Source organism: Pelobates fuscus, chromosome 3 (assembly GCF_036172605.1).
Source record: "Pelobates fuscus isolate aPelFus1 chromosome 3, aPelFus1.pri, whole genome shotgun sequence".
Taxonomy (NCBI): domain Eukaryota; kingdom Metazoa; phylum Chordata; class Amphibia; order Anura; family Pelobatidae; genus Pelobates; species Pelobates fuscus.
In genome coordinates, this window is record NC_086319.1 from 359,052,681 (window position 1) to 359,067,354 (window position 14,674).

Below are 14,674 nucleotides of genomic sequence, written 5' to 3' on the forward strand. Positions count from 1 at the left end.
ATATGATTGTGTGAGACATAGATATCCAAATCTAAAAACTGGACTGATGTTTGGCTAATTTGACTAGTCAGAACGATGTTATTATGATTGTCATTAAGGCCCTCCAGGAAGAGATCCAAGGACACTCTGGACCCCTTCCATATAAAGAAGATGTCGTCGATATATCTGCGATAGAGGACCAGACCCGCTCCCATGATGTCCCGAGCTGGGAGGAAGGTACCCTCCCAGTGAGACATAAAGAGATTAGCATAGCTGGGAGCGAATCTGGTCCCCATCGCATTACCGACTAACTGTAAAAAAAAGGAACCATTGAACCAAAAAAAGTTGTTGGTAAGAATTAAATAGATACTGTCTCTGATGAAATTAATCTGGCTCTCAGCAAACTTATTACTATGCATCAAAAAATGCTTGACAGCCGTGCAACCCAACTCATGAGAAATAATAGTATATAAACTGGTCACATCACATGTGACCAGATAGTAATCCTCTTCCCATTGGATATTCTGTAAGGTCTTTATTAGCTGTGTAGAGTCCCTGAGATAGGATGGTTGAGATATCACCAAAGGTTGAAGTAGTTTATCTACATATTCAGATAGCCTACTTAGTAGGGAGCCTATCCCGGATACTATAGGCCTTCCAGGGGGTTTCTTTGTATCATTATGGATTTTTGGGAGGATGTAGAGAACTGGTATACGGCATACCGAGACATTTAGATATTTATATTCCTGCTTGTTGAGAATTCCATCTTCCATACCCTTACTCAATAACGATGTATATTTCTTTCTTATTTCTGGAGTAGGATCCGCTTTAAGTTTGGTATAGGTGGAGGCATCGTTGAGCTGTCTGTATATCTCCTCCATGTAATCCGCAACATTCAGCACAACGATGCCCCCACCCTTGTCTGCTGGCTTAATAGCAATATTGTGATCTTGTTGAAGATCTCTCAACGCTTTAGTTTGGGAATAATTTAAGTTATTTCTTTTCTTTTTGGATATCTGTCTCACATCATTAGTGACCAATTTCTCAAAAACCTTCATTTCGCCGCTAATGTGGTTTCTGGGAAAAAACTGGGATTTGTCTTTCAAATTTGTGTGTATAAAATTGTCACTGTTAGTATCTCTTAATTCATTAATAGGGAATTTTTAAAAATGTTTCTTTAAACAAAGTTTCCGAATGAATTTGTGGATGTCTATGAAAGTATTAAAAGGTTTATTGGAACTAGTTGGTGCGAATTTTAGGCCCTTATCGAGGACTTCTAATTCTTTATTCGTTAATACTTTATTGGAGAGGTTAAAGATACCTAATGGTGGTTTTTCCCTCTTTTTTTCAATGTCCAAAGGTCTTCCTGCTCGGCATCCCCTTCTCCCTGATCCCACGGTCTATGAACATAATCACATTTTTAACTTTAAAAACAGAAAACTCCCTCGCTGTGAACAGGATTTGAACCTGTGCAGGGAGACCCCATTGGATTTCGAGTCCAACGCCTTAACCACTCGGCCATCACAGCTCTTCTGCAGTCTTGGTAACATCACTTTTTTCGAGCAGTGTCTTTTTTTTCTGAAGTAAATGCATGCTCATTGAGGAACACAACCCAATTTAGTAGAAATGATGCAAGGAATCTGTGGGTGCTTTATCCTGAACTTTTTGTGAAAAAATGTTTAAGGCACTTTTTTAAGACCCCATTGGATTTCGAGTCCAACGCCTTAACCACTCGGCCATCACAGCTCTTCTGCAGCCCTGGTAACGTCACTTTTTTCCAGCAGTGTCTTTTTTTCTGAAGTAAATGCATGCTCATTGAGGAACACAACCCAATTTAGTAGAAATGATGCAAGGAATCTGTGGGTGCTTTATCCTGAACTTTTTGTGAAAAAATGTTTTAGGCACTTTCACAAAAGTTTTTGTGAAAAAAATGTTGAGTCACTTTCCCAAAAATTGAAGGTCTCAAGCAGCCAATAGCCAAGCTTCTCATTTGCTGCTGACCTAACCCACACTAACCTATCCAACTCTAGAATGCAATAATGAAGTGAATGAAAAGGGCAATAAGTATCAGTCTAATCTTACACTCCACATCATAATGTTTATGCCCGCTTTATAACTAGAAACGTAGATGTAAGAAGTCATTTATTTCAGCGTGCACGTTTTTAGTTATTGTCTTGAAATAGATACTAACATCACTTTCTGCAGATTCTTAATGTGCAATTTCATCAAGCATGAACATAATCACATTTCTAACATAAAGCTCCTCGCTGTGAACAGGATTTGAACCTGTGCGGGGAGACCCCATTGGATTTCTAGTCCAACGCCTTAACCACTCGGCCATCACAGCTCTTCTACAGCCCTGGTAACGTCACTTTTTTCCAGCAGTGTCTTTTTTTCTGAAGTAAATGCATGCTCATTGAGGAACACAACCCAATTTAGTAGAAATGATGCAAGGAATCTGTGGGTGCTTTATCCTGAACTTTTTGTGAAAAAATTTTTAAGGCACTTTTTTAAGACCCCATTGGATTTCGAGTCCAACGCCTTAACCACTCGGCCATCACAGCTCTTCTGCAGCCCTGGTAACGTCACTTTTTTCCAGCAGTGTCTTTTTTTCTGAAGTAAATGCATGCTCATTGAGGAACACAACCCAATTTAGTAGAAATGATGCAAGGAATCTGTGGGTGCTTTATCCTGAACTTTTTGTGAAAAAAATGTTTAAGGCACTTTCCCAAAAGTTTTTGTGAAAAAATGTTGAGTCACTTTCCCAAAAATTGAAGGTCTCAAGCAGCCAAGAGCCAAGCTTCTCATTTGCTGCTGACCTAACCCACACTAACCTATCCAACTCTAGAATGCAATAATGAAGTGAATGAAAAGGGCAATAAGTATCAGTCTAATCTTACACTCCACATCATAATGTTTATGCCCGCTTTATAACTAGAAACGTAGATGTAAGAAGTCATTTATTTCAGCGTGCACGTTTTTAGGAATTGTCTCGAAATAGATACTAACATCACTTTCCGCAGATTCTTAATGTGCAATTTCATCAAGCATGAACATAATCACATTTTTAACTTTAAAAACAGAAATCTCCCTCGCTGTGAAGAGGATTTGAACCTGTGCGGGGAGACCCCATTGGATTTCGAGTCCAACGCCATAACCACTCGGCCATCACAGCTCTTCTGCAGCCTTGGTAACATCACTTTTTTCCAGCAGTGTCTTTTTTTTCTGAAGTAAATGCATGCTCATTGAGGAACACAACCCAATTTAGTAGAAATGATGCAAGGAATCTGTGGGTGCTTTATCCTGAACTTTTTGTGAAAAAATGTTTTAGGCACTTTCCCAAAAGATTTTGTGAAAAAAATGTTGAGGCACTTTCCCAAAAAGTGAAGGTCTCAAGCAGCCAAGAGCCAAGCTTCTCATTTGCTGCTGACCTAACCCACACTAACCTATCCAACTCTAGAATGCAATAATGAAGTGAATGAAAAGGGCAATAAGTATCAGTCTAATCTTACGCTCCACATCATAATGTTTATGCCCGCTTTATAACTAGAAACGTAGATGTAAGAAGTCATTTATTTCAGCGTGCACGTTTTTAGGAATTGTCTCGAAATAGATACTAACATCACTTTCCGCAGATTCTTAATGTGCAATTTCATCAAGCATGAACATAATTAAATTTCTAACTTTAAAAACAGAAAACTCCCTTGCTGTGAACAGGATTTGAACCTGTGCGGGGAGACCCCATTGGATTTCGAGTCCAACGCCTTAACCACTCGGCCATCACAGCTCTTCTGCAGCCCTGGTAACGTCACTTTTTTCCAGCAGTGTCTTTTTTTCTGAAGTAAATGCATGCTCATTGAGGAACACAACCCAATTTAGAAGAAATGATGCAAGGAATCTGTGGGTACTTTATCCTGAACTTTTTGTGAAAAACATGTTTAAGGCACTTTCCCAAAAGTTTTTGTGAAAAAAATGTTGAGTCACTTTCCCAAAAATTGAAGGTCTCAAGCAGCCAAGAGCCAAGCTTCTCATTTGCTGCTGACCTAACCCACACTAACCTATCCAACTCTAGAATGCAATAATGAAGTGAATGAAAAGGGCAATAAGTATCAGTCTAATCTTACACTCCACATCATAATGTTTATGCCCGCTTTATAACTAGAAACGTAGATGTAAGAATTCATTTATTTCAGCGTGCACGTTTTTAGGAATTGTCTCTAAATAGATACTAACATCACTTTCCGCAGATTCTTAATGTGCAATTTAATCAAGCATGAACATAATCACAATGTACAGAAGGTATTAGAAGCAACAAGTGCCAAAATACACACAACACTCCCTGTGTATAAACATATAAAACAATACTTATGCATGTACAGGTATATGTGAGGGATGTCCCATGTAGTCAGTACCTACAATAATAAAAAAGGTACATAGTATAGACTGTACATACAACGAGAGAAATATGGAGGTAATTGGATACACTCACGGATTCCAGAGCCGTACCAGGCTCTGTATTTAGTGCCCAAAGGTGCCTCAAAAAGGCTTTGCTGGAGAATCCTGGATGGTATCCCCCAGAGGTAGAAGGAACAGCAGCAGAGTGATGATAAAAAAGTGTAGATTTATTGTAAATATAAATTAAAATAATAACTGTGCAGGTCCCATATGGTGACTCACGAAATCACAGTCATGCAGACGCGTTTCAACTCAGTCCGAGTTTTCATCAGTGTATAAAATCATCCGGTTGCTGTTCCGTTTTAAATTCATTTCAATTTTGATTGCCGGTCACATGGGCGGAAGTTCGGGTGGCCGGCGTCTGACATCACTTCCGGTATTTCGGCGCTCATTTTCCAGCTTGATTATGTTTAGTGCGATTGCCCATTCGAGGCTGGAGACTCCATCTTGTGAAAGGGCATCTATTATAGTTCTTAGCATGCTCGCATAGAAAAAAGAACTTGCCGTATTGGAAGTGGCACAATGATATATACGAAATAGCGGTAATAATGCAATGTTTTGCATAAAAGGACATTATAAATACATAATGTGCAATATCAGTATGGGATTAATTAGTACATTTGTCCAACTAGAGCAGAAAAGTTTCATATTAAGGATGGACATCTATCGTATCTCAAAGGATGTATCCATATAAACAATAATTACTGAAATACAATGAAATAAGAAGTGTAGTATAAAATAAAATAAAATAAGAATACACAATGTTAAAGCAACAGCAGCAGTATAATAATATATATAAAAAGAGAAAATATGTGTATACATTAAACAGCATGTGGGTATATGGTACAGAATGATCCCATCTAGGTGGTATGAATATAGCCCATATAGAATAAGATTGGTGGGTGAAAAAAAAGACTAAAAGAAGAGTCTCTATAAAAAACTTAAAAAATATATAAAAAATGTAAAAAATATAAAGTTATAAAAAATGAACCAACTCAAAATCTAAATTTAGACCGTAGGGGGATAAGGTATTCAATTCAAAAATCCACCTACTTTCAATTTTACAAAGTTCTTTAAAGTTATCTTCACCCCTCCAATCTTTTTTCTTTTGAGCAATGGCAGTGAAATTGACACATGAAGGGTCACTGTTGTGGCATTGTAAAAAATGTGCAGAGACACTGTGTTTGGCATACCCCCTCTGTATGTTGCCCAAGTGTTCCAGTATGCGGGTTTTTAAAGTCCTCGTGGTCATTCCCACATACTGGAGTCCACAAGGGCACCAGAGGAGGTATATCACATTACTAGAATGGCAAGTAAGAATAGAATTGATCTTATACTCCTTTTTAGATATATTGGAGATAAATTTGGTTTGTGTATCTTTCTTAAATTTTGTTCTTTTACAGGCTGTGCACATTTTGCATGGGTAGAAACCATGTTTTTGGTTAAAAACGTTGGTATTAGCGGTATGTGTTTTTATGTGGTTTCTGACCAGCAACGTTTGTAAATTTTTAGTACCCCTATATATAATTTTTGGTTTTTCACCAATGATGTTATTAAGACCCTCATCGGTTCTCAGAATGTGCCAGTACTTCTGGACAATAGATTTTATGTGTTTAGCGTCACCGCTATAATCTAAAATTAGAAGAGGTTCCTCTGTTTGTTTAGTTATTTGTTTATCCTTATATTCTAATAGGGACTCTCTATTTAGTTGTCCGGTTTCCTGAATTTGATGGTCCAAGATGCTTGGATCATATTTCTTTTCAATGAAGAAATTTTTCAAACGTCCCACCTGTTCCTCATATTCTTTGATGTCACTACAATTTTTGAAAATCCGGTTGAATTGGCTCTTGGGCACATTGCGCAACCACGGATCGTAATGACAACTCGTGGTGTCAATGTACCCATTGACATCCACTGGTTTGAAATAAGTTCTGGTGGAAATATGATTGTGTGAGACATAGATATCCAAATCTAAAAACTGGACTGATGTTTGGCTAATTTGACTAGTCAGAACGATGTTATTATGATTGTCATTAAGGCCCTCCAGGAAGAGATCCAAGGACACTCTGGACCCCTTCCATATAAAGAAGATGTCGTCGATATATCTGCGATAGAGGACCAGACCCGCTCCCATGATGTCCCGAGCTGGGAGGAAGGTACCCTCCCAGTGAGACATAAAGAGATTAGCATAGCTGGGAGCGAATCTGGTCCCCATCGCATTACCGACTAACTGTAAAAAAAAGGAACCATTGAACCAAAAAAAGTTGTTGGTAAGAATTAAATAGATACTGTCTCTGATGAAATTAATCTGGCTCTCAGCAAACTTATTACTATGCATCAAAAAATGCTTGACAGCCGTGCAACCCAACTCATGAGAAATAATAGTATATAAACTGGTCACATCACATGTGACCAGATAGTAATCCTCTTCCCATTGGATATTCTGTAAGGTCTTTATTAGCTGTGTAGAGTCCCTGAGATAGGATGGTTGAGATATCACCAAAGGTTGAAGTAGTTTATCTACATATTCAGATAGCCTACTTAGTAGGGAGCCTATCCCGGATACTATAGGCCTTCCAGGGGGTTTCTTTGTATCCTTATGGATTTTTGGGAGGATGTAGAGAACTGGTATACGGCATACCGAGACATTTAGATATTTATATTCCTGCTTGTTGAGAATTCCATCTTCCATACCCTTACTCAATAACGATGTATATTTCTTTCTTATTTCTGGAGTAGGATCCGCTTTAAGTTTGGTATAGGTGGAGGCATCGTTGAGCTGTCTGTATATCTCCTCCATGTAATCCGCAACATTCAGCACAACGATGCCCCCACCCTTGTCTGCTGGCTTAATAGCAATATTGTGATCTTGTTGAAGATCTCTCAACGCTTTAGTTTGGTAATAATTTAAGTTATTTCTTTTCTTTTTGGATATCTGTCTCACATCATTAGTGACCAATTTCTCAAAAACCTTCATTTCGCCGCTAATGTGGTTTCTGGGAAAAAACTGGGATTTGTCTTTCAAATTTGTGTGTATAAAATTGTCACTGTTAGTATCTCTTAATTCATTAATAGGGAATTTTTAAAAATGTTTCTTTAAACAAAGTTTCCGAATGAATTTGTGGATGTCTATGAAAGTATTAAAAGGTTTATTGGAACTAGTTGGTGCGAATTTTAGGCCCTTATCGAGGACTTCTAATTCTTTATTCGTTAATACTTTATTGGAGAGGTTAAAGATACCTAATGGTGGTTTTTCCCTCTTTTTTTCAATGTCCAAAGGTCTTCCTGCTCGGCATCCCCTTCTCCCTGATCCCACGGTCTATGAACATAATCACATTTTTAACTTTAAAAACAGAAAACTCCCTCGCTGTGAACAGGATTTGAACCTGTGCAGGGAGACCCCATTGGATTTCGAGTCCAACGCCTTAACCACTCGGCCATCACAGCTCTTCTGCAGTCTTGGTAACATCACTTTTTTCGAGCAGTGTCTTTTTTTTCTGAAGTAAATGCATGCTCATTGAGGAACACAACCCAATTTAGTAGAAATGATGCAAGGAATCTGTGGGTGCTTTATCCTGAACTTTTTGTGAAAAAATGTTTAAGGCACTTTTTTAAGACCCCATTGGATTTCGAGTCCAACGCCTTAACCACTCGGCCATCACAGCTCTTCTGCAGCCCTGGTAACGTCACTTTTTTCCAGCAGTGTCTTTTTTTCTGAAGTAAATGCATGCTCATTGAGGAACACAACCCAATTTAGTAGAAATGATGCAAGGAATCTGTGGGTACTTTATCCTGAACTTTTTGTGAAAAACATGTTTAAGGCACTTTCCCAAAAGTTTTTGTGAAAAAAATGTTGAGTCACTTTCCCAAAAATTGAAGGTCTCAAGCAGCCAAGAGCCAAGCTTCTCATTTGCTGCTGACCTAACACACACTAACCTATCCAACTCTAGAATGCAATAATGAAGTGAATGAAAAGGGCAATAAGTATCAGTCTAATCTTACACTCCACATCATAATGTTTATGCCCGCTTTATAACTAGAAACGTAGATGTAAGAAGTCATTTATTTCAGCGTGCACGTTTTTAGGAATTGTCTCGAAATAGATACTAACATCACTTTCCGCAGATTCTTAATGTGCAATTTCATCAAGCATGAACATAATCACATTTTTAACTTTAAAAACAGAAAACTCCCTCACTGTGAACAAGATATGAACCTGTGCGGGGAGACCCCATTGGATTTCGAGTCCAACGTCTTAACCATTCGGCCATCACAGCTCTTCTGCAGTTGTGGTAACATCACTTTTTTCCAGCAGTGTCTTTTTTTTTTGAAGTAAATGCATGCTCATTGAGGAACACAACCCAATTTAGTAGAAATGATGCAAGGAATCTGTGGGTGCTTTATCCTGAACTTTTTGTGAAAAAATGTTAAAGGCACTTTTTTAAGACCCCATTGGATTTCGAGTCCAACGCCTTAACCACTCGGCCATCACAGCTCTTCTGCAGCCCTGGTAACGTCACTTTTTTCCAGCAGTGTCTTTTTTTCTGAAGTAAATGCATGCTCATTGAGGAACACAACCCAATTTAGTAGAAATGATGCAAGGAATCTGTGGGTGCTTTATCCTGAACTTTTTGTGAAAAAATGTTTTAGGCACTTTCCCAAAAGTTTTTGTGAAAAAAATGTTGAGTCACTTTCCCAAAAATTGAAGGTCTCAAGCAGCCAAGAGCCAAGCTTCTCATTTGCTGCTGACCTAACCCACACTAACCTATCCAACTCTAGAATGCAATAATGAAGTGAATGAAAAGGGCAATAAGTATCAGTCTAATCTTACACTCCACATCATAATGTTTATGCCCGCTTTATAACTAGAAACGTAGATGTAAGAAGTCATTTATTTCAGCGTGCACGTTTTTAGGAATTGTCTCAAAATAGATACTAACATCACTTTCCTCAGATTCTTAATGTGCAATTTCATCAAGCATGAACATAATCACATTTTTAACTTTAAAAACAGAAATCTCCCTCGCTGTGAACAGGATTTGAACCTGTGCGGGGAGACCCCATTGGATTTCTAGTCCAACGCCTTAACCACTCGGCCATCACAGCTCTTCTACAGCCCTGGTAACGTCACTTTTTTCCAGCAGTGTCTTTTTTTCTGAAGTAAATGCATGCTCATTGAGGAACACAACCCAATTTAGTAGAAATGATGCAAGGAATCTGTGGGTGCTTTATCCTGAACTTTTTGTGAAAAAATTTTTAAGGCACTTTTTTAAGACCCCATTGGATTTCGAGTCCAACGCCTTAACCACTCGGCCATCACAGCTCTTCTGCAGCCCTGGTAACGTCACTTTTTTCCAGCAGTGTCTTTTTTTCTGAAGTAAATGCATGCTCATTGAGGAACACAACCCAATTTAGTAGAAATGATGCAAGGAATCTGTGGGTGCTTTATCCTGAACTTTTTGTGAAAAAAATGTTTAAGGCACTTTCCCAAAAGTTTTTGTGAAAAAATGTTGAGTCACTTTCCCAAAAATTGAAGGTCTCAAGCAGCCAAGAGCCAAGCTTCTCATTTGCTGCTGACCTAACCCACACTAACCTATCCAACTCTAGAATGCAATAATGAAGTGAATGAAAAGGGCAATAAGTATCAGTCTAATCTTACACTCCACATCATAATGTTTATGCCCGCTTTATAACTAGAAACGTAGATGTAAGAAGTCATTTATTTCAGCGTGCACGTTTTTAGGAATTGTCTCAAAATAGATACTAACATCACTTTCCGCAGATTCTTAATGTGCAATTTCATCAAGCATGAACATAATCACATTTTTAACTTTAAAAACAGAAATCTCCCTCGCTGTGAACAGGATTTGAACCTGTGCGGGGAGACCCCATTGGATTTCAAGTCCAACGCCTTAACCACTCGGCCATCACAGCTCTTCTGCAGCCTTGGTAACATCGCTTTTTTCCAGCAGTGTCTTTTTTTTCTGAAGTAAATGCATGCTCATTGAGGAACACAACCAAATTTAGTAGAAATGATGCAAGGAATCTGTGGGTGCTTTATCCTGAACTTTTTGTGAAAAAATGTTTAAGGCACTTTTTTAAGACCCCATTGGATTTCGAGTCCAACGCCTTAACCACTCAGCCATCACAGCTCTTCTGCAGTCGTGGTAACATCACTTTTTTCCAGCAGTGTCTTTTTTTTCTGAAGTAAATGCATGCTCATTGAGGAACACAACCCAATTTAGTAGAAATGATGCAAGGAATCTGTGGGTGCTTTATCCTGAACTTTTTGTGAAAAAATGTTTTAGGCACTTTCCCAAAAGATTTTGTGAAAAAAATGTTGAGGCACTTTCCCAAAAAGTGAAGGTCTCAAGCAGCCAAGAGCCAAGCTTCTTATTTCGCTGCTGACCTAACCCACACTAACCTATCCAACTCTAGAATGCAATAATGAAGTGAATGAAAAGGGCAATAAGTATCATTCTAATCTTACACTCCACATCATAATGTTTATGCCCGCTTTATATCTAGAAACGTAGATGTAAAAAGTCATTTATTTCAGCGTGCACGTTTTTAGGAATTGTCTCGAAATAGATACTAACATCACTTTCCGCAGATTCTTAATGTGCAATTTCATCAAGCATGAACATAATCACATTTCTAACTTTAAAAACAGAAATCTCCCTCGCTGTGAACAGGATTTGAACCTGTGCGGGGAGACCCCATTGGATTTCTAGTCCAACGCCTTAACCACTCGGCCATCACAGCTCTTCTGCTGCATTGGTAACGTCACTTTTTTCCAGCAGTGTCTTTTTTCTGAAGTAAATGCATGCTTATTGAGGAACAAAACCCAATTTAGTAGAAATGATGCAAGGAATCTGTGGGTGCTTTATCCTGATTTTTTTGTGAAAAAATGTTTTAGGCACTTTCCCCAAAGATTTTGTGAAAAAAATGTTGAGGAACTTTCCCAAAAAGTGAAGGTCTCAAGCAGCCAAGAGCCAAGCTTCTCATTTGCTGCTGACCTAACCCACACTAACCTATCCAACTCTAGAATGCAATAATGAAGTGAATGAAAAGGGCAATAAGTATCAGTCTAATCTTACACTCCACATCATAATGTTTATGCCCGCTTTATAACTAGAAACGTAGATGTAAAAAGTCATTTATTTCAGCGTGCACGTTTTAAGGAATTGTCTCGAAATAGAAACTAACATCACTTTCCGCAGATTCTTAATGTGCAATTTCATCAAGCATGAACATAATCACATTTCTAACTTTAAAAACATAAAGCTCCCTCGCTGTGAACAGGATTTGAACCTGTGCGGGGAGACCCCATTGGATTTCTAGTCCAACGCCTTAACCACTCGGCCATCACAGCTCTTCTGCTGCATTGGTAACGTCACTTTTTTCCAGCAGTGTCTTTTTTTCTGAAGTAAATGCATGCTCATTGAGGAACACAACCCAATTTAGTAGAAATGATGCAAGGAATCTGTGGGTACTTTATCCTGAACTTTTTGTGAAAAACTTGTTTAAGGCACTTTCCCAAAAGTTTTTGTGAAAAAAATGTTGAGTCACTTTCCCAAAAATTGAAGGTCTCAAGCAGCCAATAGCCAAGCTTCTCATTTGCTGCTGACCTAACACACACTAACCTATCCAACTCTAGAATGCAATAATGAAGTGAATGAAAAAGGCAATAAGTATCAGTCTAATCTTACACTCCACATCATAATGTTTATGCCCGCTTTATAACTAGAAACGTAGATGTAAAAAGTCATTTATTTCAGCGTGCACATTTTTAGGAATTGTCTCGAAATAGATACTAACATCACTTTCCGCAGATTCTTAATGTGCAATTCCATCAAGTATGAACATAATCACATTTCTAACTTTAAAAACAGAAATCTCCCTCGCTGTGAACAGGATTTGAACCTGTGCGGGGAGACCCCATTGGATTTCTAGTCCAACGCCTTAACCACTCGGCCATCACAGCTCTTCTACAGCCCTGGTAACGTCACTTTTTTCCAGCAGTGTCTTTTTTTCTGAAGTAAATGCATGCTCATTGAGGAACACAACCCAATTTAGTAGAAATGATGCAAGGAATCTGTGGGTGCTTTATCCTGAACTTTTTGTGAAAAAATGTTTAAGGCACTTTTTTAAGACCCCATTGGATTTCGAGTACAACGCCTTAACCACTCGGCCATCACAGCTCTTCTGCAGCCCTGGTAACGTCACATTTTTCCAGCAGTGTATTTTTTTCTGAAGTAAATGCATGCTCATTGAGGAACACAACCCAATTTAGTAGAAATGATGCAAGGAATCTGTGGGTGCTTTATCCTGAACTTTTTGTGAAAAAATGTTTAAGGCACTTTTTTAAGACCCCATTGGATTTCGAGTCCAACGCCTTAACCACTCGGCCATCACAGCTCTGCTGCAGCCCTGGTAACGTCACTTTTTTCCAGCAGTGTCTTTTTTTTCTGAAGTAAATGCATGCTCATTGAGGAACACAACCCAATTTAGTAGAAATTATGCAAGGAATCTGTGGGTGCTTTATCCTGAACTTTTTGTGAAAAAATGTTTTAGGCACTTTCCCAAAAGATTTTGTGAAAAAAATGTTGAGGCACTTTCCCAAAAAGTGAAGGTCTCAAGCAGCCAAGAGCCAAGCTTCTCATTTGCTGCTGTCCTAACCCACACTAACCTATCCAACTCTAGAATGCAATAATGAAGTGAATGAAAAGGCCAATAAGTATCAGTCTAATCTTACACTCCACATCATAATGTTTATGCCCGCTTTATAACTAGAAACGTAGATGTAAAAAGTCATTTATTTCAGCGTGCACATTTTTAGGAATTGTCTCGAAATAGATACTAACATCACTTTCCGCAGATTCTTAATGTGCAATTCCATCAAGTATGAACATAATCACATTTCTAACTTTAAAAACAGAAATCTCCCTCGCTGTGAACAGGATTTGAACCTGTGCGGGGAGACCCCATTGGATTTCTAGTCCAACGCCTTAACCACTCGGCCATCACAGCTCTTCTGCAGCCCTGGTAACGTCACATTTTTCCAGAAGTGTCTTTTTTTCTGAAGTAAATGCATGCCCATTGAGGAACAAAACCCAATTTAGTAGAAATGATGCAAGGAATCTGTGGGTACTTTATCCTGAACTTTTTGTGAAAAACATGTTTAAGGCACTTTCCCAAAAGTTTTTGTGAAAAAAATGTTGAGTCACTTTCACAAAAATTGAAGGTCTCAAGCAGCCAAGAGCCAAGCTTCTCATTTGCTGCTGACCTAACCCACACTAACCTATCCAACTCTAGAATGCAATAATGAAGTGAATGAAAAGTTCAATAATTATCAGTCTAATCTTGTGCTCCACAACAGAATGTTTATGCCCGCTTTATAACTAGAAACGTAGATGTAAGAAGTCATTTATTTCAGCATGCACGTTTTTTGGAATTGTCTCGAAATAGATACTAACATCACTTTCCTCAGATTCTTAATGTGCAATTTCATCAAGCATGAACATAATCACATTTCTAACTTTAAAAACAGAAATCTCCCTCGCTGTGAACAGGATTTGAACCTGTGCGGGGAGACCCCATTGGATTTCTAGTCCAACGCCTTAACCACTCGGCCATCACAGCTCTTCTGCTGCATTGGTAACGTCACTTTTTTCCAGCAGTGTCTTTTTTTCTGAAGTAAATGCATGCTCATTGAGGAACACAACCCAATTTAGTAGAAATGATGCAAGGAATCTGTGGGTGCTTTATCCTGAACTTTTTGTGAAAAACATAATCATATTTTTAACTTTAAAAACAGAAATCTCCCTTGCTGTGAACAGGATTTGAACCTGTGCGGGGAGACCCCATTGGAATTCTAGTCCAACGCCTTAACCACTCGGCCAAAACAGCTCTTCTGCAGCTTTGGTAACGTCACTTTTTTCCAGCAGTGTCTTTTTTTCCGAAGTAAATGCATTCTCATTGAGGAACACAACCCAATTTAGTAGAAATGATGCAAGGAATCTGTGGGTGCTTTATCCTGAACTTTTTGTGAAAAAATGTTTTAGGCACTTTCCCAAAAGATTTTGTGAAAAAAATGTTGAGGAACTTTCCCAAAAAGTGAAGGTCTCAAGCAGCCAATAGCCAAGCTTCTCATTTGCTGCTGACCTAACCCACACTAACCTATCCAACTCTAGAATGCAATAATGAAGTGAATGAAAAGTTCAATAATTATCAGTCT

At 38.5% G+C, this 14,674-nt stretch overlaps 13 non-coding genes across 13 annotated transcripts; all 13 read right to left on the bottom strand.

Annotated features, from left to right (window-relative positions):
- Nucleotides 1-1,425: 1,425 nt before the first annotated feature.
- TRNAS-CGA (transfer RNA serine (anticodon CGA)) lies at nt 1,426-1,507 on the bottom strand. Its single transcript has one exon. It is a non-coding gene; the product is annotated as a tRNA-Ser (tRNA).
- A 737-nt stretch (nt 1,508-2,244) lies between these two features.
- TRNAS-AGA (transfer RNA serine (anticodon AGA)) lies at nt 2,245-2,326 on the bottom strand. The gene has a single exon. It is a non-coding gene; the product is annotated as a tRNA-Ser (tRNA).
- A 746-nt stretch (nt 2,327-3,072) lies between these two features.
- On the bottom strand, nt 3,073-3,154 carry TRNAS-CGA (transfer RNA serine (anticodon CGA)). The gene has a single exon. It is a non-coding gene; the product is annotated as a tRNA-Ser (tRNA).
- A 530-nt stretch (nt 3,155-3,684) lies between these two features.
- On the bottom strand, nt 3,685-3,766 carry TRNAS-CGA (transfer RNA serine (anticodon CGA)). Its single transcript has one exon. It is a non-coding gene; the product is annotated as a tRNA-Ser (tRNA).
- A 4,033-nt stretch (nt 3,767-7,799) lies between these two features.
- TRNAS-CGA (transfer RNA serine (anticodon CGA)) lies at nt 7,800-7,881 on the bottom strand. Its single transcript has one exon. It is a non-coding gene; the product is annotated as a tRNA-Ser (tRNA).
- A 748-nt stretch (nt 7,882-8,629) lies between these two features.
- TRNAS-CGA (transfer RNA serine (anticodon CGA)) lies at nt 8,630-8,711 on the bottom strand. The gene has a single exon. It is a non-coding gene; the product is annotated as a tRNA-Ser (tRNA).
- A 747-nt stretch (nt 8,712-9,458) lies between these two features.
- TRNAS-AGA (transfer RNA serine (anticodon AGA)) lies at nt 9,459-9,540 on the bottom strand. The gene has a single exon. It is a non-coding gene; the product is annotated as a tRNA-Ser (tRNA).
- Nucleotides 9,541-10,286: 746 nt separating this feature from the next.
- On the bottom strand, nt 10,287-10,368 carry TRNAS-UGA (transfer RNA serine (anticodon UGA)). The gene has a single exon. It is a non-coding gene; the product is annotated as a tRNA-Ser (tRNA).
- A 749-nt stretch (nt 10,369-11,117) lies between these two features.
- TRNAS-AGA (transfer RNA serine (anticodon AGA)) lies at nt 11,118-11,199 on the bottom strand. The gene has a single exon. It is a non-coding gene; the product is annotated as a tRNA-Ser (tRNA).
- A 528-nt stretch (nt 11,200-11,727) lies between these two features.
- TRNAS-AGA (transfer RNA serine (anticodon AGA)) lies at nt 11,728-11,809 on the bottom strand. The gene has a single exon. It is a non-coding gene; the product is annotated as a tRNA-Ser (tRNA).
- Nucleotides 11,810-12,339: 530 nt separating this feature from the next.
- On the bottom strand, nt 12,340-12,421 carry TRNAS-AGA (transfer RNA serine (anticodon AGA)). The gene has a single exon. It is a non-coding gene; the product is annotated as a tRNA-Ser (tRNA).
- A 964-nt stretch (nt 12,422-13,385) lies between these two features.
- Nucleotides 13,386-13,467, bottom strand: TRNAS-AGA (transfer RNA serine (anticodon AGA)). Its single transcript has one exon. It is a non-coding gene; the product is annotated as a tRNA-Ser (tRNA).
- Nucleotides 13,468-13,997: 530 nt separating this feature from the next.
- TRNAS-AGA (transfer RNA serine (anticodon AGA)) lies at nt 13,998-14,079 on the bottom strand. The gene has a single exon. It is a non-coding gene; the product is annotated as a tRNA-Ser (tRNA).
- Nucleotides 14,080-14,674: the final 595 nt, after the last annotated feature.